General features: G+C 50.4%; 2 protein-coding genes across 2 annotated transcripts in view; one reads left to right on the top strand and one right to left on the bottom strand.

Moving 5' to 3' along the window:
- Positions 1-27,084, bottom strand: part of LOC134983628 (zinc finger protein 436-like) — a 192,793-nt gene that overhangs the window by 157,762 nt on the left and 7,947 nt on the right. The window lies entirely within an intron of this gene.
- The window catches only part of LOC134983630 (zinc finger protein 345-like), a 152,058-nt gene continuing 149,397 nt past the window's right edge, over positions 24,424-27,084 (top strand). Inside the window, exon 1 of the mRNA XM_063949306.1 lies at positions 24,424-24,553. The gene's annotated coding sequence lies outside the window, so the exon portion shown is untranslated. The remainder of the gene's footprint in view (positions 24,554-27,084) is intronic.

Here is a 27,084-nt window from a genome sequence, read left to right as displayed (position 1 = left end):
CCAACAGCATGGTCACTTTCCATGTGAGATATTTTAAATCCACAGATTTGAGCGGTTCAAACCAATGTGATTTGAGGAATCCCAGAACTACGTTGAGATCCCACGGTGCCACTGGAGGCACAAAAGGGGGTTGTATATCCAGTACTCCCTTGACGAACGTCTGGACTTCAGGAACTGAAGCCAATTCTTTCTGGAAGAAAATCGACAGGGCCGAAATTTGAACCTTAATGGACCCCAATTTGAGGCCCATAGACACTCCTGTTTGCAGGAAATGCAGGAATCGACCTAGTTGAAATTCCTCCGTGGGGGCCTTCCTGGCCTCACACCATGCAACATATCTTCGCCAAATGCGGTGATAATGTTGTGCGGTCACTTCCTTCCAGGCTTTGATCAGGGTAGAGATGACCTCTTCCGGAATGCCTTTTTCCTTTAGGATCCGGCGTTCAACCGCCATGCCGTCAAACGCAGCCGCGGTAAGTCTTGGAACAGACATGGTCCTTGCTGAAGCAAGTCCCTTCTTAGCGGCAGAGGCCATGGGTCCTCTGTGAGCATCTCTTGAAGTTCCGGGTACCAAGTCCTTCTTGGCCAATCCGGAGCCACGAGTATAGTTCTTACTCCTCTCCGTCTTATAATTCTCAGTACCTTGGGTATGAGAGGCAGAGGAGGGAACACATACACTGACTGGTATACCCACGGTGTTACCAGAGCGTCCACCGCTATTGCCTGAGGGTCCCTTGACCTGGCGCAATACCTGTCCAGTTTTTTGTTGAGGCGGGACGCCATCATGTCCACCTTTGGTTTTTCCCAATGGTTCACAATCATGTGGAAGACTTCCGGATGAAGTCCCCACTCTCCCGGGTGGAGGTCGTGCCTGCTGAGGAAGTCTGCTTCCCAGTTGTCCACTCCCGGAATGAACACTGCTGACAGTGCTATCACATGATTTTCCGCCCAGCGAAGAATCCTTGCAGCTTGTGCCATTGCCCTCCTGCTTCTTGTGCCGCCCTGTCTGTTTACGTGGGCGACTGCCGTGATGTTGCCCGACTGGATCAGCACCGGTTGACCTTGAAGCAGAGGTCTTGCTAGGCTTAGAGCATTGTAAATTGCCCTTAGCTCCAGTATATTTCTCTGACGTCCTAGTGGATGCTGGGACTCCGTAAGGACCATGGGGAATAGCGCTCCGCAGGAGACAGGGCACAAGAATAAAAGCTTTAGCATCAGGTGGTGTGCACTGGCTCCTCCCCCTATGACCCTCCTCCAAGCCTCAGTTAGATTTTTGTGCCCGAACGAGAAGGGTGCAGGCTAGGTGGCTCTCCTGAGCTGCTTAGAATAAAAGTTTATTTTAGGTTTTTTATTTTCAGTGAGTCCTGCTGGCAACAGGCTCACTGCATCGTGGGACTAAGGGGAGAAGAAGCGAACTCACCTGCGTGCAGAGTGGATTGGGCTTCTTAGGCTACTGGACATTAGCTCCAGAGGGACGATCACATGTTCAGCCTGGATGGGTCCCGGAGCCGCGCCGCCGGCCCCCTTACAGAGCCAGAAGAGCGAAGAGGTCCGGTGAAATCGGCGGCAGAAGACGGTCCTGTGTTCAGACTAAGGTAGCGCACAGCACCGCAGCTGTGCGCCATTGCTCTCAGCACACTTCACACTCCGGTCACTGAGGGTGCAGGGCGCTGGGGGGGGAGCGCCCTGAGACGCAATATAAACAGATAATACCTTAGGTTGGCAAAAGAATACATCACATATAGCTCCTGGGCTATATGGATGTATTTTAACCCCTGCCATTTTTACACAAAAGAGCGGGAGATAAGGACGTCGTGAAGCGGCGGAGCCTATCTCCTCAGCACACAAGCGCCATTTTCCCTCACATCTCCGCTGGAAGGACGGCTCCCTGACTCTCCCCTGCAGACCTGCTACAGAATCAGGGTAAAAAAGAGAAAAGGGGGGCACTATTGGCAGCAAATAATAATTTAAACAGCAGCTATAAGGGAATAACACTTATATAAGGTTATCCCTGTATATATATAGCGCTTGGTGTGTGCTGGCAGACTCTCCCTCTGTCTCTCCAAAGGGCTAGTGGGGTCTTGTCCTCTATCAGAGCATTCCCGGTGTGTATGCTGTGTGTCGGTACGTGTGTGTCGACATGTATGAGGAAGAAAATGAGGTGGAGGCGGAGCAATTGCCTGGGTTAGTGATGTCACCCCCTAGGGAGTCGACACCTGACTGGATGATCGTATTTAAAGAATTACGTGATAATGTCAGCACTTTACAAAAAACTGTTGACGACATGAGACAGCCGGCAAATCAATTAGTGCCTGTCCAGGCGTCTCAGACACCGTCAGGGGCCCTAAAACGCCCGTTACCTCAGTGGGTCGACACAGACCCAGACACAGATACTGAGTCTAGTGTCGACGGTGAGGAGGCAAACGTAATGTCCAGTAGGGCCACACGTTACATGATCACGGCAATGAAGGAGGCATTGAACATTTCTGACACTACAAGTACCACAAAGAAGGGTATTATGTGGGGTGTGAAAAAACTACCAATAGTTTTTCCTGAGTCAGATGAATTAAATGAGGTGTGTGATAAAGCGTGGGTTTCTCCCGACAAAAAACTGCTAATTTCTAATAAATTATTGGCACTATATCCTTTCCCGTCAGAGGTTAGGACGCGTTGGGAAACACCCCCTAGAGTAGATAAGGCGCTCACACGTTTATCTAAACAAGTAGCGTTACCGTCTCCTGATACGGCCACCCTCAAAGAACCAGCTGATAGAAGGCTGGAAAATATCCTAAAAAGTATATACACACATACTGGTGTTATACTGCGACCAGCAATCGCTTCAGCCTGGATGTGCAGTGCTGGAGTCGCGTGGTCGGATTCCCTGACTGAAAATATTGATACCCTGGATAGGGACAATATATTGTTAACTATAGAGCATTTGAAGGATGCATTACTATATATGCGTGATGCACAGAGGGATATTTGCACCCTGGCATCAAGAGTAAGTGCTATGTCCATTTCTGCCAGAAGAGCGTTATGGACGCGACAGTGGTCAGGGGATGCGGATTCCAAACGACATATGGAAGTATTGCCGTATAAAGGGGAGGAGTTATTTGGGGCTGGTCTATCGGACCTGGTGGCCACGGCAACGGCTGGAAAGTCCACCTTTTTACCCCAGGTCACTCCTCATCAGCAGAAAAAGACACCGTCTTTTCAAACGCAGTCCTTTCGTTCCCATAAGTACAAGCGAGCAAAAGGCCACTCTTTTCTGCCCCGGGGCAGAGGAAGAGGAAAAAGACTGCACCATGCAGCCGCTTCCCAGGAGCAGAAGCCCTCCCCTGCTTCTGCCAAGTCTTCAGCATGACGCTGGGGCTTTACAAGCAGACTCAGACATGGTGGGGGCCTGTCTCAAGAATTTCAACGCGCAGTGGGCTCACTCGCAAGTGGATCCCTGGATTCTACAGGTAGTATCACAGGGGTACAAGCTGGAATTCGAGGCGTTTCCCCCTCGCCGGTTCCTGAAGTCTGCTCTACCAAAGTCTCCCTCCGACAGGGAGGCAGTTTTGGAAGCCATTCACAAGCTGTATTCCCAGCAGGTGATAATCAAGGTACCCCTCCTACAACAGGGAAAGGGGTATTATTCCACGCTGTTTGTGGTACCGAAGCCGGACGGCTCGGTGAGACCAATTTTAAATCTGAAATCCTTGAACACTTACATAAAGAGGTTCAAATTCAAGATGGAGTCACTCAGAGCGGTGATAGCGAACCTGGAAGAAGGGGACTACATGGTGTCTCTGGACATCAAAGATGCTTATCTCCACGTCCCAATCTACCCTTCTCACCAAGGGTACCTCAGGTTTGTAGTACAAAACTGTCATTATCAGTTTCAGACGCTGCCGTTTGGGTTGTCCACGGCCCCTGGGGTCTTTACCAAGGTAATGGCCGAAATGATGATTCTTCTTCGAAGAAAAGGCATCTTAATTATCCCTTACTTGGACGATCTCCTGATAAGGGCAAGGTCCAGGGAACAGTTAGAAGTCGGAGTGGCACTATCTCAGGTAGTGTTACGTCAGCACGGCTGGATCCTAAATATTCCAAAATCGCAGCTGATTCCAACGACACGTCTACTGTTCCTAGGAATGATTCTGGACACAGTCCAGAAGAAGGTGTTTCTCCTGGAGGAGAAAGCCAGGGAGTTATCCGAGCTAGTCAGGAACCTCCTAAAACCAGGCCAGGTGTCAGTGCATCCGTGCACGAGGGTCCTGGGAAAAATGGTGGCTTCTTACGAAGCGATTCCATTCGGAAGATTCCACGCAAGAACGTTTCAGTGGGATCTACTGGACAAATGGTCCGGATCGCATCTTCAGATGCATCAGCGGATAACCCTGTCGCCAAGGACAAGGGTGTCTCTCCTGTGGTGGCTGCAGAGTGCTCATCTACTAGAGGGCCGCAGATTCGGCATTCAGGACTGGGTCCTGGTGACCACTGATGCCAGCCTAAGAGGCTGGGGAGCAGTCACACAGGGTAGAAATTTCCAGGGCTTGTGGTCAAGCATGGAAACATCTCTTCATATAAACATTCTGGAACTAAGGGCCATTTACAATGCCCTAAGTCAAGCGAAACCCCTGCTTCAGGGTCAGGCGGTATTGATCCAATCGGACAACATCACGTCAGTCGCCCACGTAAACAGACAGGGCGGCACGAGAAGCAGGAGGGCAATGGCAGAAGCTGCAAGGATTCTTCGCTGGGCGGAAAATCATGTAATAGCACTGTCAGCAGTGTTCATTCCGGGAGTGGACAACTGGGAAGCAGACTTCCTCAGCAGACACGATCTTCACCCGGGAGAGTGGGGACTTCACCCAGAAGTCTTCCACATGATTGTAAACCGTTGGGAAAAACCAAAGGTGGACATGATGGCGTCCCGTCTAAACAAAAAACTGGACAGATATTGCGCCAGGTCAAGGGACCCTCAGGCAATAGCGGTGGACGCTCTGGTAACGCCGTGGGTGTACCAGTCAGTGTATGTGTTCCCTCCTCTGCCTCTCATACCAAAAGTGCTGAGAATCATAAGAAGGAGAGGAGTAAGAACTATACTCGTGGTTCCGGATTGGCCAAGAAGGACTTGGTACCCGGAACTTCAAGAGATGCTCACGGACGATCCGTGGCCTCTACCTCTAAGAAAGGACCTGCTCCAGCAGGGGCCTTGTCTGTTCCAAGACTTACCGCGGCTGCGTTTGACGGCATGGCGGTTGAACGCCGGATCCTGAAGGAAAAAGGCATTCCAGATGAAGTCATCCCTACCCTGGTCAAAGCCAGGAAGGACGTAACCGCAAGACATTATCACCGCATTTGGCGAAAATATGTTGCGTGGTGTGAGGCCAAGAAGGCCCCTACAGAGGAATTTCAACTGGGTCGTTTCCTCCATTTCCTGCAAACAGGACTGTCTATGGGCCTAAAATTAGGGTCCATTAAGGTTCAAATTTCGGCCCTGTCGATTTTCTTCCAGAAAGAACTGGCTTCAGTGCCTGAAGTTCAGACATTTGTAAAAGGGGTACTGCATATACAGCCTCCTTTTGTGCCTCCAGTGGCACCTTGGGATCTCAATGTTGTGTTGAGTTTCCTAAAGTCACATTGGTTTGAACCACTCACCACTGTGGACTTAAAATATCTCACTTGGAAGGTGACGATGTTGTTAGCTTTGGCTTCAGCCAGGCGTGTGTCAGAATTGGCGGCTTTATCATATAAAAGCCCTTACTTAATTTTTCATTCTGACAGGGCAGAATTGAGGACTCGCCCTCAATTTCTACCTAAGGTAGTTTCTGCATTTCACATGAACCAACCTATTGTGGTACCTGCGGCTACTAGGGACTTGGAGGACTCCAAGTTGCTAGACGTTGTCAGGGCCCTGAAAATATATGTTTCCAGGATGGCTGGAGTCAGAAAATCTGACTCGCTGTTTATCCTGTATGCACCTAACAAACTGGGTGCTCCTGCTTCTAAGCAGACGATTGCTCGTTGGATTTGTAGTACAATTCAGCTTGCACATTCTGTGGCAGGCTTGCCACAGCCAAAATCGGTAAAAGCCCATTCCACAAGGAAAGTGGGCTCATCTTGGGCGGCTGCCCGAGGGGTCTCGGTTTTACAACTTTGCCGAGCTGCTACTTGGTCAGGGGCAAACACGTTTGCTAAATTCTACAAATTTGATACCCTGGCTGAGGAGGACCTGGAGTTCTCTCATTCGGTGCTGCAGAGTCATCCGCACTATCCCGCCCGTTTGGGAGCTTTGGTATAATCCCCATGGTCCTTACGGAGTCCCAGCATCCACTAGGACGTCAGCGAAAATAAGATTTTACTTACCGATAAATCTATTTCTCGTAGTCCGTAGTGGATGCTGGGCGCCCATCCCAAGTGCGGATTGTCTGCAATACTTGTATATAGTTATTGTTACAAAATTCGGGTTATTATTGTTGTGAGCCATCTTTTCAGAGGCTCCGTTTCGTGTTATCATACTGTTAACTGGGTTCAGATCACGAGTTGTACGGTGTGATTGGTGTGGCTGGTATGAGTCTTACCCGGGATTCAATATCCTTCCTTATTATGTACGCTCGTCCGGGCACAGTATCCTAACTGAGGCTTGGAGGAGGGTCATAGGGGGAGGAGCCAGTGCACACCACATGATCCTAAAGCTTTTATTCTTGTGCCCTGTCTCCTGCGGAGCCGCTATTCCCCATGGTCCTTACGGAGTCCCAGCATCCACTACGGACTACGAGAAATAGATTTATCGGTAAGTAAAATCTTATTTTATGTGTAAAAAAGTCTCCAGACTTGACCACGTTCCCTGGAAATTTCTTCCCTGTGTGACTGCTCCCCAGCCTCTCAGGCTGGCATCCGTGGTCACCAGGACCCAGTCCTGAATGCCGAATCTGCGGCCCTCTAGTAGATGAGCACTCTGCAGCCACCACAGAAGAGACACCCTTGTCCTCGGAGACAGGGTTATCCGCTGATGCATCTGAAGATGCGATCCGGACCATTTGTCCAGCAGATCCCACTGAAAAGTTCTTGCGTGAAATCTGCCGAATGGAATCGCTTCGTAAGAAGCCACCATTTTTCCCAGGACCCTTGTGCAATGATGCACTGACACTTTTCCTGGTTTTAGGAGGTTCCTGACTAGCTCGGATAACTCCCTGGCTTTCTCCTCCGGGAGAAACACCTTTTTCTGGACTGTGTCCAGAATCATCCCTAGGAACAGCAGACGTGTCGTCGGGATCAGCTGCGATTTTGGAATATTTAGAATCCACCCGTGCTGTTGTAGCATTACCCGAGATAGTGCTACTCCGACCTCCAACTGTTCCCTGGACTTTGCCCTTATCAGGAGATCGTCCAAGTAAGGGATAATTAAGACGCCTTTTCTTCGAAGAAGAATCATCATTTCGGCCATTACCTTGGTAAAGACCCGGGGTGCCGTGGACAATCCAAACGGCAGCGTCTGAAACTGATAGTGACAGTTCTGTACTACGAACCTGAGGTACCCTTGGTGAGAAGGGCAAATTGGGACATGGAGGTAAGCATCCTTGATGTCCAGGGACACCATATAGTCCCCTTCTCCCAGGTTCGCCATCACTGCTCTGAGTGACTCCATCTTGAATTTGAACCTTTGTATGTAAGTGTTCAAAGATTTCAGATTTAGAATAGGTCTCACCGAGCCGTCTGGCTTCGGTACCACAAATAGTGTGGAATAATACCCCTTTCCCTGTTGTAGGAGGGGTACTTTGATTATCACCTGCTGGGAATACAGCTTGTGAATTGCTTCCAATACCGCCTCCCTGTCGGAGGGAGACGTTGGTAAAGCAGACTTCAGGAACCTGCGAGGGGGAGAAGTCTCGAATTCCAATCTGTACCCCTGGGATACTACCTGTAGGATCCAGGGGTCCACTTGTGAGTGAGCCCACTGCGCGCTGAAACTCTTGAGACGACCCCCCACCGCACCTGAGTCTGCTTGTAAGGCCCCAGCGTCATGCTGAGGACTTGGCAGAAGCGGTGGAGGGCTTCTGTTCCTGGGAAGGGGCTGCCTGCTGCAGTCTTTTTCCCTTTCCTCTACCCCGGGGCAGATATGACTGGCCTTTTGCTCGCTTGCCCTTATGGGGACGAAAGGACTGAGGCTGAAGAGACGGCGTCTTTTTCTGCTGAGAGGTGACTTGGGGTAAAACGGTGGATTTTCCAGCTGTTGCCGTGGCCACCAGGTCCGATAGACCGACCCCAAATAACTCCTCCCCTTTATACGGAAATACTTCCATGTGCCGTTTGGAATCCTCATCACCTGACCACTGTCGTTTCCATAAACATCTTCTGCAGAAATGGACATCGCACTTACTCTTGATGCCAGGGTGCAAATATCCCTCTGTGCATCACGCATATATAGAAATGCATCTTTTAAATGCTCTATAGTCAATAAAATACTGTCCCTGTCAAGGGTATCAATATTTTCAGTCAGGGACTCCGACCAAGCCACCCCAGCGCTGCACATCCAGGCTGAGGCAATCGCTGGTCGCAGTATAACACCAGTATGTGTGTATATACTTTTTAGGACATTTTCCAGCTTCCTATCAGCTGGCTCCTTGAGGGCGGCCGTATCCGGAGACGGTAACGCCACTTGTTTTGATAAGCGTGTGAGTGACTTATCCACCCTAGGGGGTGTTTCCCAACGCGCCCTAACTTCTGGCGGGAAAGGGTATAATGCCAATAATTTTTTAGATATCAGCAATTTTTTATCGGGCGAAACCCACGCATCATCACACACTTCATTTAATTCATCTGATTCAGGAAAAACTACGGGTAGTTTTTTCACACCCCACATAATACCCTTTTTTGTGGTACTTGTAGTATCAGAAATATGCAAAGCCTCCTTCATTGCCGTGATCATGTAACGTGTGGCCCTACTGGAAAATACGTTTGTTTCTTCACCGTCGACACTGGAGTCAGTGTCCGTGTCTGTGTCGACCGACTGAGGTAATGGGCGCTTTAGAGCCCCTGACGGTGTTTGAGACGCCTGGACAGGCACTAACTGATTTGCCGGCTGTCTCATGTCGTCAACAGTTTTTTGTAAAGTGCTGACACTATCACGTAATTCCTTAAATAAGACCATCCAGTCATGTGTCGACTCCCTAGGGGGTGACATCACTAATACCGGCAATTGCTCCGCCTCCACACCATTTTCCTCCTCATACATGTCGACACACGCGTACCGACACACAGCACACACACAGGGAATGCTCTGATAAAGGACAGGACCCCTCTAGCCCTTTGGGGAGACAGAGGGAGAGTTTGCCAGCACACACCAGAGCGCTATATATGTATAGGGACAACCTTATAAGTAAGTGTTTCTCCCTTATAGCTGCTGTATATGTTTATATGCCAAATTAGTGCCCTCCCCTCTCTTTTTTACCCTGTTTCTGTAGTGCAGGACTGCAGGGGAGAGTCAGGGAGACGTCCTTCCAGCGGAGCTGTGAGGGAAAATGGCGCTTGTGTGCTGAGGAGATAGGCTCCGCCCCCTTCACGGCGGCCTTTCTCCCGCTTTTTATGAGGTAAAATGGCAGGGGTTAAATACATCCATATAGCCCAGGAGCTATATGTGATGTATTTTTTGCCATATATAGTGGTTACATTGCGTCTCAGGGCGCCCCCCCCAGCGCCCTGCACCCTCAGTGACCGGAGTGTGAAGTGTGCTGAGAGCAATGGCGCACAGCTGCAGTGCTGTGCACTACCTTTCTTGAAGACAGAACGTCTTCTGCCGCCGATTTCTGGACCTCTTCACTCTTCTGGCTCTGTAAGGGGGCCGGCGGCGCGGCTCCGGGACCCATCCATGGCTGGGCCTGTGATCGTCCCTCTGGAGCTAATGTCCAGTAGCCAAGAAGCCCAATCCACTCTGCACGCAGGTGAGTTCGCTTCTTCTCCCCTTAGTCCCTCGATGCAGTGAGCCTGTTGCCAGCAGGACTCACTGAAAATAAAAAACCTAAGTATAACTTTTACTCTAAGCAGCTCAGGAGAGCTACTTAGATTGCACCCTTCTCGGCCGGGCACAAAAACCTAACTGAGGCTTGGAGGAGGGTCATAGGGGGAGGAGCCAGTGCACACCACCTAGTCCTAAAGCTTTAACTTTTGTGCCCTGTCTCCTGCGGAGCCGCTAATCCCCCATGGTCCTGACGGAGTCCCCAGCATCCACTTAGGACGTCAGAGAAAAAGGCAGATGTGGCTCTAATAGCACATGTGTACATTTTTTGACTTTGTTAGGGTAATAAGCTTACACCTCTACTATCAACGCCTTAGTAGCCCTTCTGTCTTGGAGATCCAAAGTACTGTATACAGCCGGCCGGAGAGCAAGAAATCACACTACACAATTGTATGTATAACACTGCTCTGTCCTGTGACAGAGAGAGCTTTTATTTATACCAAAAGAGAAGTGGGCTTTTACATGCCCTCCAATCACAGTGAAGTATAAAGTTAGTTAATCATATATATATTACAAGTTTCAGTGACATAGAAGGTACCGTATATACTCGAGTATAAGCCGACTTTTTCAGCACTTTTTTTTGTGCTGAAAAAGCCACCACGGCTAATACTCGAGTCAGTGCACAGTGACAGGGAGTGCAGTGTGAAGGAGGGACACGAGCGCACAGCGCGCGGCTCTCCTGTGTCCCTCCTGCATCTCCGGCGGCAGCAGCGGCGGTTCTATTACAGGAAGTACCCGTTCGTGACCTCTGATCACGAACTGGTACTTCCTTTAATAGACTCGCCCGCGGCCGCCGGAGATGCAGGAGGGACACAGGAGAGCCGCGCGCTGTGCGCTCGTGTCCCTCCAGAAGACAGCGCGGGATCGACGGAGGGGTAAGTAACAACACTGTGGGGCATACCTGGCAGCACTGTGGGGGCATATCTGGCAGCACTGTGGGGGCATAACTGGCAGCACTGTGGGGGCATATCTGGCAGCACTGTGGGGGCATATCTGGCAGCACTGTGGGGGCATAACTGGCAGCACTGTGGGGGCATAACTGGCAGCACTGTGGGGGCATATCTGGCAGCACTGTGGGGGCATAACTGGCAGCACTGTGGGGGCATATCTGGCAGCACTGTGGGGGCATATCTGGCAGCACTGTGGGGACATATCTGGCAGCACTGTGGGGGCATAACTGGCAGCACTGTGGGGGCATATCTGGCAGCACTGTGGGGGCATATCTGGCAGCACTGTGGGGGCATATCTGGCAGCACTGTGGGGGCATAACTGGCAGCACTGTGGGGGCATATCTGGCAGCACTGTGGGGGCATATCTGGCAGCACTGTGGGGGCATATCTGGCAGCACTGTGGGGGCATATCTGGCAGCACTGTGGGGGCATATCTGGCACTATGAGGGCATATCTGGCACTGAGGGCTGTGTACGGCTAGAGCTGCATTTCCCACCCTAGGCTTATACTCGAGTCAATAAGTTTTCCCAGGTTTTTGTGGTAGAATTAGGTGCCTCGGCTTATATTCGGGTCGACTTATACTCGAGTATATACGGTAATATTCAGAAGACACAGTCCCAAACTATTCCTGGAGTTTGTCTTGTCAAAGAATGAGGCCATTGCTGAAGATCTCTATTTCTGTCATTCTCTATCTCCTGGCTTCGCATTCTTATCTTGTAAAGTATTTAAGGAAACCACCTGTTGTCTCACACATACAATACAAGCAACGATGACCTTATTATAATATATGTAAAGGGACATATATACAGTCTTTAGAATATAGGTGGTCATTTCGAGTTGTTCGCTCGGTAATTTTCTTCGCATCGCAGCGATTTTCCGCTTATTGCGCATGAACAATATTCGCACTGCGACTGCGCTAAGTAAATTTGCTATACAGTTAGGTATTTTACTCACGGCATTACAAGGTTTTTTATTCGTTCTGGTGATCGTAATGTGATTGACAGGAAGTGGGTGTTTCTGGGCGGAAACTGGCCGTTTTATGGGAGTGTGTGAAAAAACGCTACCGTTTCTGTGAAAAATGCGGGAGTGGCTGGAGAAACGGAGGAGTGTCTGGGCGAACGCTGGGTGTGTTTGTGACGTCAAACCGGGAACGACAAGCACTGAACTGATCGCAGATGCCGAGTAAGTGTGGAGCTACTCAGAAACTGCTAGGAGAGGTCTATTCGCAATATTGCGAATCCGTCGGTCGCAATTTTGAGAAGCTAAGATTCACTCCCAGTAGGCGGCGGCTTAGTGTGTGCAAAGCTGCTAAAAGCAGCTTGCGAGCGAACAACTCGGAATGAGGGCCCTAGTGAAACATTAATACAGCAAAAGCATTTTAATCAATATTACTCTTACAACTTTTACTTGTGTTATATTAAAACTCAAAAGTTTGGCCCCCTTAATCTTCCGTACTTTGCAGAGTGGCCCACTCAAAATCAGGATGTAGATGCTGGGGGGTGGGGGGGGATGCATATGCACCTAGACCCACCTCTTTCTAGTTCCGCCACTGGGTTAGGGATAGGTTGGAGAAGTGTAAGCAGCCTCAGGGTGCAGCGGCAGCTAGGACTGAGGGTTATGCAGACAGTCAGTGCTGGCCGGTGGTCACACCATTATATTTCATTTAATTTCTCTGGGGTGTATTATATCTACTTTATTATTAGGATCTATGGAGAAATTAAATTAAGCCATGTGATTCTATTGAATGTAAAATAGTGCTAAATATGTTCCTGGGCGGTGCTAGACACGCCCAAAAGGTGGTGCTAGACACGCCCCTCCGACGGTGCACCCTCTAATAAAATTAGCTGCGCACGCCTATGATTGTCGACCTAGACACTGTCGCTCCTAGGATCCACACCCATTTAATCATTGTGTTATCCAGGATAGACAAATAGCAATGACTAGTGTCATTTTCCTAACATGATAACCTGGTTTAAAAAAGTGATATTGTACCAGCTAAGAATGTATTCATCATTTCATTGTTACTAAGGGTTACTTAGCGAGGAGTTTTAATGGTAGATCAAAAAGTAAATAAAAGGGTAATATATCTGTCTAGTATATGCTTACGCTGCTAATTACAAAAAATGTTTCATTGTATTTCCATCATCGATCTAGAACAGCTTCCAGTGTCTTGGTAAGAGGTTAATTTTTACTTCACTTTTGGTCCGTGCTGAGTGATGTCAGCGGAAGTCCAACCCACAAGGCGTCCTTGGACTGTCTGTACGTGGTGTCTGTCTTGTTATAAAGGTAAGATGTCTTACGCTATTTGTTTAAGCCTGACCAAGGTTGAAATAAACATGGAAACGTTGCTGATCTCGGGGTGATGACCCGTTAGTCCTAAAAGTGTCGCTTATCTGTGACTATGGACCTAATTCACATCTGATCGCTGGGCTGCGTTTTTTGCAGTCCTGCAATCAGATAGTCGCTGCCTACAGGGGGAGTGTATTATCGCCGTGCAAGTGTGCGATCGCATGTGTAGCTGAGCTGCTAAACCCAGTGTGTGCAGTGTGTGCGCAGCCCAGGACTTACTCCTAAAGGCCCTCATTCCGAATTGATCGCTCGCTAGCTAGTTTTAGAAGCCGTACAAACGCATAGTCGCCGCCCACAGGGGAGTGTATTTTAGCATAGCAGGATTGCGAACGCCTGTGCAGCCGAGCGCCTGCAAACACATTTTGTGCAGAACTAAACCAGCCCTGTAGTTACTTATACAGTGCAATGATTGCTGCAAGTGACGTGGTAATGACGTCAGGGAACCGCCCTGCAAATGCCCGGCCACGCCTGCGTTTTACCAAACACTCCCAGAAAACGGTCAGTTGACACCCAGAAACTCCGACTTCCTGTCAGTCTCCCTGCGTTCGGCACTGCGACTCATAGCGTCGCTAGAACCTGTGCAAAAGCGCGTCGCTCGTTGTACCCGTACGATGCGCATGCGCATTGCGGTGCACAGTAGTGGATCTTGCCACGGGCAAGCAGGACTTTTGCCCGGGGCGCCACCTTCCGGAGGGCGCCGGCGCCATCCGGAGGATGCCGCACCATGGCAAGATCCGCCACTGTGCAGTGTGCCCCCCAGCTCCGCTGTGAGAAGGGAACCAGACGCTACGCGTCTAGTTTCCCTTTGTGGCGCTGGTCCCCCCCGCTGTGAAGGGAATCAGAAGCTAAGCATCTAGTTTCCCTTCATGGAGAGGACCTTTGCTGTGCGGTGCGCGATGACGTCATCGCGCACCGCACAGCATTGTGGCACAGACGCTAGGGGGCCATAATTGACCTCTAGTGCCTATGCTGTGCTATGGAAGAGACGTCATGACTGACGTCTCTCCCATAGATCCGAGGAGAAGAGCGGCGCCGGCGGAGGTCTGCAGGTCTGGAATCAGGAGCGGGGATAGTAAGTATGCTTTGTTTGTTTTTTTAATCTCCTTTCAGCGGCGCTGCAAATGGGGGCGTGACTGACCACTCCCCTGTATTAAGTTCCCCCCCCCCAACTTTTGCCCGAGGCACCACCAGGGCAAGGACCGGCCCTGACGGTGCATACGCATGCGCAGATTAGCCCTATTTTGCCATGATCGCTGCGCTGCAAAAATCCGTAGCGGACGATTAACTTGGAATGAGGGCCACAGTGTGATAATAACAGGCTGATCGGGGCCGGAGCTGACGTCACACGCCCTCCCTGAAAACACTTGGACACGCCTGCGTTTTTCCTGACACTCCCAAAAAACGGTCAGTTGCCACTCACAATCACCCTGCGAACGCCTTTTTCGCACCATCCTGTCGCTGACCAGCGATGCCTGTTGTTGTCCGGTGCGCATTGCTTTGCATACGCAGGTAGGATCTGATCGCCCGCTGTGCAAAAACACACAGCAGTGATCAGATCTGGATTACCCCATACATTTGCATTGGAGGAATGCTAAAGGGGGCTCCAGGCAGTCTGTGTAGAGTATATATATATATATATATATATATATATATATATATATATATATATATATATATATATATAAATAGGGACGGCGCTCAATTATTGAATATACTATTTCTGTACTTACAAATTATATATATATATATATATATATATATATACAGTGGTCGAAGTGGGGCGGTATACGGCGGTATGGTATACCGCCACTTCTTCCACTGACCCGGAAATTAAGTGCAGCAGGAGGCAAGGGAAGTGGCCATCCTGCTGCACATTGTCATCCCGTCCCTGCTCGGCGGCTGTGTAGAGCGCTGTACTCGGTCATAGCCGCCCAGCCACCAGCCGCCGCAGCTCACGCCCACCGCTCCCCCTGCTCGGCGGCCGGCGGCTGTGTTGAGCGCTGTACTCGCTCACAGCCGCCCAGCCGCCGCCGCTCACGCCAGCCACTCACCGCCCAGCTGCTCGGCTCCCGCCCCCCTGACAGCGCTCAGTCTTCCGGACCACGGATGGCTGGCTCCCAGAGTGTCAGTGTGGGGACAGTGTGTGTGTGTGTGTGTAAATGCGGCTGCGTGTGTGTGACTGAGTATGTAGATATGTGGCTATGTGTGTGTGTATAAGTGGTATAATGTGTGTGTGTACTGTATATGGCTGTGTGTAATACCACTTTTACACCACCTGAAATATCCCGGGATTTTGCACGGGAGCGTGCAAAATCCCGGGACTGCAGGCAGTGTAAAAGAGTCCTTCTCCTAAACCCTGGGTCCACTTTCCCGGGAATCCAACACGGCACATACGCAGGGTTGGACGCGGGTAAGACCCGGGGTAGGAAGCGATGTAAATGGGTAAGCCGGGTCAGCCGACCCGGCACCCATTTACAGCATGGCAAACCTCCCGTACCGCAGTGTCCTGCGGGCGGTCGGGAGGCTGGGGGTCATACTGGTTACCATACAGCGGCTGGAGACATGGCACATGCTGTCTATGCAGACAGCAGTGCCATGTCTGGAGCCTGGAAGCGCCGGAGGCTGCGGGCAGCACAGCAGCTTCCAGATTGCTGTGCTTGCCCCCGGCGAGACGCTCCGGAGTCCCGCTCTGCGGTGTTTCCCGGCACTTGGAGATTACATCACCTCCAAGTGCTGGCCCACAAGACACTGCACCCGGGTGTAGTGTATACGGTGCTGATCCAGGAATATCCCGGATCGGCACTGCAGTGTAAATGGGGGGAGTCCCGGGTCTGACCCGGCTTGGAACCATGTTCCAAATCCTGGGTCAGACCCGGGATTTTGGTGTAAAAGGGGTATAAATGTGGCTGGGTGTGTATTTTTATATATGTAAGTGTGTGTATGCGTGTATATGTGGCTTTGTGTGTATACCTGACCTTGACCGAGTGGGTGGCCAATATGATCTTTTTCACCTCCGGGCGTCTGGTATTAACTTATGCACCTGGCCAGCCGCCCGCCGCTCACCGCCGCCAGCCGCTCACCTGCAACAAATGGCGGTAAGAGGGACCTCACCACACCAAAGGCCTCCTTATCACTGCTGCTGCCCATGGGTGCCTCCGCCGACCACAGTCAGGTAATGTTCCACTGCTGTCACCCTCTCTCCCTGTCGTTACTGTCCCTGCTGTCACTCTCGTCACTCTCTCCCTCCCTGTCGTCACTCTCTCCCTGTCGTCACTCTCTCTCTCTCCCTGTCCCTGCTGTCACTCTGGCTGTCCCTATTGTCACAATTTCGGCTCATTCAGTGTGCTATAATGTGAATTTTGGATCATTCAGTGTGCTATAATGTGAATGTCGGCTCATTCTGCATGCTATAATGTGAATTTCGGCTCATTCAGTGTGCTACAATGTGAATTTCGGCTCATTCAGTGTGCTATAATGTGAATTTCGGCTCATTCAGTGTACTATAATGTGAATTTCGGCTCATTCAGTGTGCTACAATGTGAATTTCGGTTTATTCAGTGTGCTATGATGTGAATTTTGGCTCATTCTGCATGCTATAATGTGAATTTCGGCTCATTCAGTGTGCTACAATGTGAATTTCGGCTCATTCAGTGTGCTACAATGTGAGTTTCGGCTCATTCAGTGTGCTATAATGTGAATGTCGGCTCATTCAGTGTGCTACTATGTTAATTTCGGCTCATTCAGTGTGCTACAATGTGAATTTCGGCTCATTCAGTGTGCTACAATGTGAATTTCGGCTCATTCAGTGTGCTATAATGTGAATTTCGGCTCGTACCATGTGCTATAATGTGAATATCGGCTCATTCAGTGTGCTACAATGTGAATTTCGGCTCGTACCGTGTGCTATAAGGTGAAAGGGGCACCAGTACTAGATAGTATAAGGGGTTCTGCTACACTGGACACGCCCCCTTTTGGGTGACCACGCCCCCTTGTGCGCGCACAATTGCATCCTTGACTTTTGCATACCCCCACTTCAAAATTTCCACTTCGACCACTGTATATATATATATATATATATATATATACATATATATATATATATATATATAAAAGGGATGAAGTAATGTTACCTGCGCTCGGGATCCCGGCGGTCAGCATGCTGACGCCGGGATCCTGAATTCAAAAAATGCCGGCAGACGGAATGCCGACCCACAGGCTCTGTTCCCGCTCATGGATGTCCACGACACCCATGGAGTGGGAACAGAACCTGTGGCGTGCCACAGATCGGATCTGCATCCGGCTCTGGTGCTCCCGGCAAGGTGGTTGCTGGTATCAGTTTTCTACTGACCACAGATCTTTCACAATGATCATGAATAGCAGCCACCCATGATATTGATGTAATCCTGCTTAAATACCAATCTCAGTAGGATCTAAGGCCTGGGAGGGTTTCACATATAGTCTAGCTAATGAAGACTGAGGGACAAATTAAGGCTGAAGGTTGATCAACGACAAGGATGTGCCAGCCTAGGGCGCAAGCCAGCCACCACAGATGCTCTAAGAGGCCATGAAATCTCAGGCATGTGGGGCACAGACTAGTGAGGAGGGGGCACAGGCTGGTGAGGAGGGGGCAAGTGGGGCACAGACTGGTGAGGGGGGGGGCATGTGGGGCACAGACTGGTGAGGAGGGGGCACCGACTAGTACGGAGGGAGCATGTGGGGCACAGACTGGTGAGGAGGGAGCGTGTGGGGCACCGACTAGTGAGGAGGGAGCATGTGGGGCACAGACTAGTGAGGAGGGAGCATGTGGGGCACAGAGACTGGTGAGGGAGACACGTGGGGCACAGGCTGGTAAGGAGAGGGCATGTGGGGCACAGAGACTGGTATGGAGGGAGCGCAGACAAGAGGAGGGGGCGTGTGGGGCACTGACAGAAAAGGAGGGGGCGTGTGGGGCACTGATAGAACAGGAGGGGCGAGACAGAAAATAAGAATTTACTTACCGATAATTCTATTTCTCGTAGTCCGTAGTGGATGCTGGGGACTCCGTAAGGACCATGGGGAATAGCGGCTCCGAAGGAGGCTGGGCACATCTAAAGAAAGCTTTAGGACTACCTGGTGTGCACTGGCTCCTCCCCCCATGACCCCCCTCCAAGCCTCAGTTAGGATACTGTGCCCGGACGAGCGTACACAATAAGGAAGGATTTTGAATCCCGGGTAAGACTCATACCAGCCACACCAATCACACCGTATAACTTGTGATCTAAACCCAGTTAACAGTATGATAACAGAGGAGCCTCTGTAAAGATGGCTCACTACAACAATAACCCGATTTAGTTAACAATAACTATGTACCAGTAATGCAGACAATCCGCACTTGGGATGGGCGCCCAGCATCCACTACGGACTACGAGAAATAGAATTATCGGTAAGTAAATTCTTATTTTCTCTGACGTCCTAAGTGGATGCTGGGGACTCCGTAAGGACCATGGGGATTATACCAAAGCTCCCAAACGGGCGGGAGAGTGCGGATGACTCTGCAGCACCGAATGAGAGAACTCCAGGTCCTCCTCAGCCAGGGTATCAATTTTGTAGAATTTACAAACGTATTTTCTCCTGACCCAGTAGCTGCTCGGCAAAGTTGTAAAGCCGAGACCCCTCGGGCAGCCGCCCAAGATGAGCCCACCTTCCTTGTGGAGTGGGCATTTACATATTTTTGGCAGTGGCAAGCCTGCCACAGAATGTGCAAGCTGAATTGTACTACAATTCCAACTAGCAATAGTCTGCTTAGAAGCAGGAGCACCCAGCTTGTTGGGTGCATACAGGATAAACAGCGAGTCAGATTCCCTGACTCCAGCCGTCCTGGAAATATATTTTCAGGGTCCTGACCACGTCTAGCCACTTGGAGTCCTCCAAGGCCCTAGTAGCCGCAGGCACCACAATAGGTTGGTTCAAGTGAATTCTGAAAACCACCTTAGGGAGAAACTGAGGACGAGTCCTCAATTCCGCCCTATCCGAATGGAAACTCAGATAAGGGCTTTTACAGGATAAAGCCGCCAATTCTGACACGCGCCTGGCCCAGGCCAGGGCCAACAGCATGGCCACTTTCCATGTGAGATATTTTAACTCCACAGATTTAAGTGGGTCAAACCAATGTGACTTTTGGAACTCAAAACTACATTGAGATCCCAAAGTGCCACTGGAGGCACAAAAGGAGGCTGTATATGCAGTACCCCTTTTACAAACATCTGAACTTCAGGGACTGAAGCTAGTTCTTTTTGGAAGAAAATTGACAGAGCCGAAATTTGAACCTTAATGGACCCCAATTTCAGGCCCATAGACACTCCTGTTTGCAGGAAATGTAGGAATCGACCCAGTTGAATTTCCTCCGTCGGGCCTTACTGGCCTCGCACCACGCAACATTGTCGCCAAATGCGGTGATAATGTTTTGCGGTTACATCCTTCCTGGCTATGATCAGGATAGGGATGACTTCATCCGGAATGCCTTTTTTTTTTTTTTTTTCAGGATCCGGCGTTCAACCGCCATGCCGTCAAACGCAGCCGTGGTAAGTCTTGGAACAGACAGGGTCCTTGCTGGAGCAGGTCCCTTCTTAGAGGTAGAGGCCACGGATCCTCCGTGAGCATCTCTTGAAGTTCCGGTTACCAAGTCCTTCTTGGCCAATCCGGAGCCATGAATAGAGTGCTTACTCCTCTCCATCTTATCAATCTCGGTACCTTGGGTATGAGAGGCAGAGGAGGGAACACATACACTGACTGGTACACCCACGATGTTACCAGAGCGTCTACAGCTATTGCCTGAGGGTCCCTTGACCTAGCGCAATACCTGTCGAGTTTTTCCCAACGGTTTATAATCATGTGGAAGACTTCTGGGTAAAGTCCACACTCTCCCGGGTGGAGGCCGTGCTGAGGAAATCTGCTTCCCAGTTGTCCACTCCCGGAATGAATACTGCTGACAGTGCTATCACCTGATTTTCCACCCAGCGAAGAATCCTTGCAGCTTCTGCCATTGTCCTCCTGCTTCTTGTGCCACCCTGTCTGTTTACGGGGGTGACTGCCGTGATGTTCTCCGACTGGATCAACACCGGCTGACCTTGAAGCAGAGGTCTTGCTAAGCTTAGGGCATTGTAAATGGCCCTTAGCTTCAGGATATTTATGTGAAGTGATGTCTCCAGGCTTGACCATAAGCCCTGGATATTCCTTCCCTGTGTGACTGCTCCCCAGCCTCGCAGGCTGGCATCCGTGGTCACCAGGACCCAGTCCTGAATGCCGAATCTGCGGCCCTCTAGAAGATGAGCACTCTGCAACCACCACAGGAGGAATACCCCTGTCCTTGGTGACAGGGTTATCCGCTGATGCATCTGAAGATGCGACCCGGACCATTTGTCCAGCAGGTCCCACTGGAAAGTTCTTGCGTGGAATCTGCCGAATGGGATTGCTTCGTAGGAAGCCACCATTTTTACCCAGAACCCTTGTGCATTGATGCACTGAGACTTGGCTCGGTTTTAGGAGGTTCCTGACTAGCTCGGATAACTCCCTGGCTTTCTCCTCCGGGAGAAACACCTTTTTCTGGACTGTGTCCAGGATCATCCCTAGGAACAGAAGACAAGTCGTCGGAACCAGCTGCGATTTTGGAATATTGAGAATCCAATCGTGCTGCCGCAACACTACCTGAGATAGTGCTACACCGACCTCCAACTGTTCCCTGGATCTTACCCTTATCAGGGAATCGTCCAAGTAAGGGATAACTAAAATTCCCTTCCTTCGAAGGAATATCATCATTTCGGCCATTACCTTGGTAAAGACCCGGGGTGCCGTGGACCATCCATACGGCAGCGTCTGAACTGATAGTGACAGTTCTGTACCATAAACCTGAGGTACCCTTGGTGAGAAGGGTAAATTTTGACAAGAAGGTAAGCATCCTTGATGTCCCGAGACATCATGTAGTCCCCTTCTTCCAGGTTCGCAATCACTGCTCTGAGTGACTCAATCTTGAATTTGAACCTCTGTATGTAAGTGTTCAAAGATTTTAGATTTAGAATCGGTCTCACCGAGCCGTCTGGCTTCGGTACCACAACAGTGTGGAATAATACCCCGTTCCCTGTTGCAGTAGGGGTACCTTGATTATCACCTGTTGGAAATACAGCTTGTGAATGGCTTCCAAAACTGTCTCCGTTCAGAAGGAGACATCGGTAAAGCCGACTTTAGGAAAACGGCGAGGGGGAGACGTCTCGAATTCTAATTTGTACCCCTGAGATATCACCTGAAGGATTCAGGGGTCTACTTGCGAGTGAGCCCACTGCGCGCTGAAATTCCGTGAGACGGGCCCCCCACCGTGCCTGATTCTGCTTGTAAAGCCCCAGCGTCATACTGAGGGCTTGGCAGAGGCGGGAGAGGGTTTCTGTTCCTGGGAACTGGCTGATTTCTGCAGCCTTTTTCCCCTTCCCTCTGTCACGGGGCAGAAATGAGGAACCTTTTTGCCCCTTGTCCACGAAAAGACTGCGCCTGATAATACGGCGTCTTCTCATGTTGAGAGGCGACCTGGGGTACAAACGTGGATTTCCCAGCTGTTGCCATGGCCACCAGGTTTGAAAGACCGACCCCAAATATCTCCTCCCCTTAATAAGGCAATACTTCCAAATGCCGTTTGGAATACGCATCACCTGACCACTGACGTGTCCATAACCCTCTACTGGTAGAAATGGACAACGCACTTAGACTTGATGCCAGTCGGCAAATATTCCGCTGTGCATCACGCATATATATAAATGCATCTTTTAAATGCTCTATAGGCAAAAATATACTGTCCCTATCTAGGGTATCAATATTTTCAGTCAGGGAATCCGACCACGCCAACCCAGCACTGCACATCCAGGCTGAGGCTATTGCTGGTCGCAGTATAACACCAGTATGTGTGTAAATACATTTTAGGATACCCTCCTGCTTTCTATCAGCAGGATCCTTAAGGGCGGCCATCTCAGGAGAGGGTAGAGCCCTTACAAGCGTGTGAGTGCTTTATCCCCCCTAGGGGGTGTTTCCCAACGCACCCTAACCTCTGGCGGGAAAGGATATAATGCCAATAACATTTTAGAAATTATCAGTTGTTATCGGGGGAAAACCACGCATCATCACACACCTCATTTAATTTCTCAGATTCAGGAAAACTACAGGTAGTTTTTCCTCACCGAACATAATACCCCTTTTTGGTGGTACTCGTATTTCAGAAATGTGTAAAACATTTTTCATTGCCTCAATCATGTAACGTGTGGCCCCACTGGAAGTCACATTTGTCTCTTCACCGTCGACACTGGAGTCAGTATCCGTGTCGGCGTCTATATCTGCCATCTGAGGTAACGGGCGCTTTAGAGCCCCTGACGGCCTATGAGACGTCTGGACAGGCACAAGCTGAGTAGCCGGCTGTCTCATGTCAACCACTGTCTTTTATACAGAGCTGACACTGTCACGTCCAACAGTACATCCACTCAGGTGTCGACCCCCTAGGGGGTGACATCATTATTACAGGCAATCTGCTCCGTCTCCACATCATTTTTCTCCTCATACATGTCGACACAAACGTACCGACATACAGCACACACACAGGGAATGCTCTGATAGAGGACAGGACCCCACTAGCCCTTTGGGGAGACAGAGGGAGAGTTTGCCAGCACACACCAGAGCGCTATATATATACAGGGATAACCTTATATAAGTGTTTTTCCCCTTATAGCTGCTGTATCTTTAATACTGCGCTTATTTGTGCCCCCCCCTCTCTTTTTTAACCCTTTCTGTAGTGTAGTGACTGCAGGGGAGAGACAGGGAGCTTCCCTCCAACTGAGCTGTGAGGGAAAATGGCGCCAGTGTGCTGAGGAGATAGGCTCCGCCCCTTTTTCGCAGACTTTTCTCCTGCATTTTTATGGAATCTGGCAGGGGTTAAAATTCATCCATATAGCCCTGGGGGCTATATGTGATGTATTTTCGCCAGCCAAGGTGTTTTTATTGCTGCTCAGGGTGCCCCCCCCTAGCGCCCTGCACCCTCAGTGACCGAAGTGTGAAGTGTGCTGAGAGCAATGGCGCACAGCTGCAGTGCTGTGCGCTACCTTGGTGAAGACAGGATGTCTTCTGCCGCCGATTTTCCGGACCTCTTCTTGCTTCTGGCTCTGTAAGGGGGCCGGCGGCGCGGCTCTGGGACCGGACTCCGAGGCTGGGCCTGTGTTCGGTCCCTCTGGAGCTAATGGTGTCCAGTAGCCTAAGAAGCCCAATCCACTCTGCACGCAGGTGAGTTCGCTTCTTCTCCCCTTAGTCCCTCGATGCAGTGAGCCTGTTGCCAGCAGGTCTCACTGAAAATAATAAACCTAAACTAAAACTTTCACTAAGAAGCTCAGGAGAGCCCCTAGTGTGCACCCTTCTCGTTCGGGCACAGAGAACTAACTGAGGCTTGGAGGGGGGTCATGGGGGGAGGAGCCAGTGCACACCAGGTAGTCCTAAAGCTTTCTTTAGATGTGCCCAGCCTCCTTCGGAGCCGCTATTCCCCATGGTCCTTACGGAGTCCCCAGCATCCACTTAGGACGTCAGAGAAAAGGAGGGGGCGTGTAGGGGGCAGACAGTGGAGGAGGGGGCATGTGGGGGCAGGCAGAAGAGGAGGGGTGTGTGGGGTGCAGGACAGTGGGGTGGGGAGGGGCAGTACACAGGGGGCACAGGGATGGGGCAGGTATAATAAAGGGAGGGGGAGACTGGGTGTAGAATGACTATTACAGTGCTGCTGCTGCTGCTATGTGTGTACTATACCATACCTCCCAACATGACCCTCTCCAGGAGGGACACAATGCTTTGCTCCTGGACTTCCCTCTTAATCTATGATTGCCATCACCTGTGCTGAAACACCTTTCTAATCCATTAATCTGTTCAACACAGGTGAGGACAATCATAAATTAAGAGAAAAGTCCAGAAGCAGAGCATGGTGTCCTTCCTGGAGAGGGTCATGTTGGGAGGTATGCTATACATGTGTGACACTGACACATATACAGGAGTGTAACTGCAGCTGCTACGCCAGTCATACAATGGGGGCGGGGCATAAGGGGAGCTACGTCACCAGTCCCCGCCCCCCCTGCCTCGGGAAGCAGAGACTTTTCCCCCTGTATGGCATTGTGAATTCAGTGACCGCACTCCCCGTATAGACTACAGCCGCCGCACTGCATCCTGGGCTGGCAGTTGGAGTTCCCGCACACTTGTCTTGCAGGTAAGAAGTACACAATGCTGGGACCTGTAGTCCTCCTCGCACAGCTGTTCCAAGTAGATGTCTCCCGCCCCGCCCCGCCCGGTGCTTACAGGATATTACACTAGTTGTCAGCGGCGCGCGTCCGCCGGAGCTGCTGGGGCCGTTGTAGCCAGTTGTCTCGCGCCGCGTGCGGCAGTGACCATCGATGGTGCGCTCGCACAGCTTCATGCCATCGATGTTTGTGTCCGAGATGGCGGCCGGCTCCTGTCCTCAGCTGTGTAGGGAGCCGGGCAGCGCGGGTGTGTCACCTTAGGACAGCAGCGGCTCCTCAGCTCCTCCCAGCAGCACCCAGCCCTGTACATAGCTCCATGTGCCTCCTATCCCCAGCACTGACTTACCTGTATGTGCCAGAGCTATGTACTTACCTGGCTCATGAGGAGGAGTCTCACACAATCATCTCCGGGAGGATACACTTCATGCCGTCAATATTATATAAGATATATATATATATATATATATATATATATATATATTTCTCTATCGTCCTAAGTGGATGCTGGGGTTCCTGAAAGGACCATGGGGAATAGCGGCTCCGCAGGAGACAGGGCACAAAAAAGTAAAGCTTTACTAGGTCAGGTGGTGTGCACTGGCTCCTCCCCCTATGACCCTCCTCCAGACTCCAGTTAGATTTTGTGCCCGAACGAGAAGGGTGCAATCTAGGTGGCTCTCCTAAAGAGCTGCTTAGAGAAAGTTTAGTTTAGGTTTTTTTTCTTTACAGTGAGTCCTGCTGGCAACAGGATCACTGCAACGTGGGACTTAGGGGGAAAGTAGTAAACTCACCTGCATGCAGAGTGGATTTGCTGCTTGGCTACTGGACACCATTAGCTCCAGAGGGATCGAACACAGGCCCAGCCGTGGAGTCCGGTCCCGGAGCCGCGCCGCCGACCCCCTTGCAGATGCTGAAGCGTGAAGAGGTCCGGAAACCGGCGGCTGAAGACTCCTCAGTCTTCATAAGGTAGCGCACAGCACTGCAGCTGTGCGCCATTTTCCTCTCAGCACACTTCACTGGGCAGTCACTGAGGGTGCAGAGCGCTGGGGGGGGGCGCTCTGAGAGGCAAATATAAACCTTATACAAGGCTAAAAATACCTCACATATAGCCCATAGGGGCTATATGGAGATATTTAACCCCTGCCTGACTGGAAAAATAGCGGGAGAAGAACCCGCCGAAAAAGGGGCGGGGCCTATCTCCTCAGCACACGGCGCCATTTTCTGTCACAGCTCCGCTGGTCAGAACGGCTCCCAGGTCTCTCCCCTGCACTGCACTACAGAAACAGGGTAAAACAGAGAGGGGGGGCACATTAATGGCTATATATATATATATTAAAGCAGCTATAAGGGAGCACTTAATATAAGGATATCCCTTGTATATATAGCGCTTTGTGGTGTGTGCTGGCAGACTCTCCCTCTGTCTCCCCAAAAGGGCTAGTGGGTCCTGTCTTCATTAGAGCATTCCCTGTGAGTTTGCGGTGTGTGTCGGTACGTGGTGTCGACATGTATGAGGATGATATTGGTGTGGAGGCGGAGCAATTGCCAAATATGCAGATGTCACCCCCCAGGGGGTCGACACCAGAATGGATGCCTTTATTTGTGGAATTACGTGATGGTTTATCTTCCCTTAAACAGTCAGTTGAGGACATGAGGCGGCCGGACAATCAATTAATGCCTGTCCAGGCGCCTCAAACACCGTCAGGGGCTGTAAAACGCCCTTTGCCTCAGTCGGTCGACACAGACCCAGACACGGGCACTGATTCCAGTGACGACGGTAGAAATTCAAACGTATTTTCCAGTAGGGCCACACGTTATATGATTTTGGCAATGAAGGAGACGTTACATTTAGCTGATACTACAGATACCGTAAAACAGGGTATTATGTATGGTGTGAAAAAACTACAAACAGTTTTTCCTGAATCAGAAGAATTAAATGACGTGTGTGATGAAGCGTGGGTTGCTCCTGATAAAAAGTTGATAATTTCAAAAAAGTTATTGGCATTATACCCTTTCCCGCCAGAGGTTAGGGCGCGCTGGGAAACACCCCCTAAGGTGGACAAGGCGCTCACACGCTTATCCAAACAAGTGGCGTTACCCTCTCCTGAGACGGCCGCACTTAAGGATCCATCAGATAGAAAGATGGAAGTTATTCAAAAGAATATATACACACATGCAGGTGTTATACTACGACCAGCTATAGCAACTGCCTGGATGTGCAGTGCTGGAGTAGTTTGGTCAGAATCCCTGATTGAAAATATTGATACCCTAGATAGGGACAATGTTTTACTGTCGTTAGAACAAATAAAGGATGCATTTATCTATATGCGTGATGCACAGAGGGATATTTGCACACTGGCATCTCGGGTGAGTGCTATGTCCATTTCAGCCAGAAGAGCCTTATGGACACGACAGTGGACAGGCGATGCGGATTCAAAACGTCACATGGAGGTTTTGCCGTATAAAGGGGAGGAGTTATTTGGAGTTGGTCTATCAGACTTGGTGG

The sequence above is a fragment of the Pseudophryne corroboree genome, assembly GCF_028390025.1.
Source record: "Pseudophryne corroboree isolate aPseCor3 chromosome 3 unlocalized genomic scaffold, aPseCor3.hap2 SUPER_3_unloc_2, whole genome shotgun sequence".
In the NCBI taxonomy this organism is placed as follows: domain Eukaryota; kingdom Metazoa; phylum Chordata; class Amphibia; order Anura; family Myobatrachidae; genus Pseudophryne; species Pseudophryne corroboree.
This window is presented reverse-complemented; position numbering and strand designations above follow the sequence as displayed.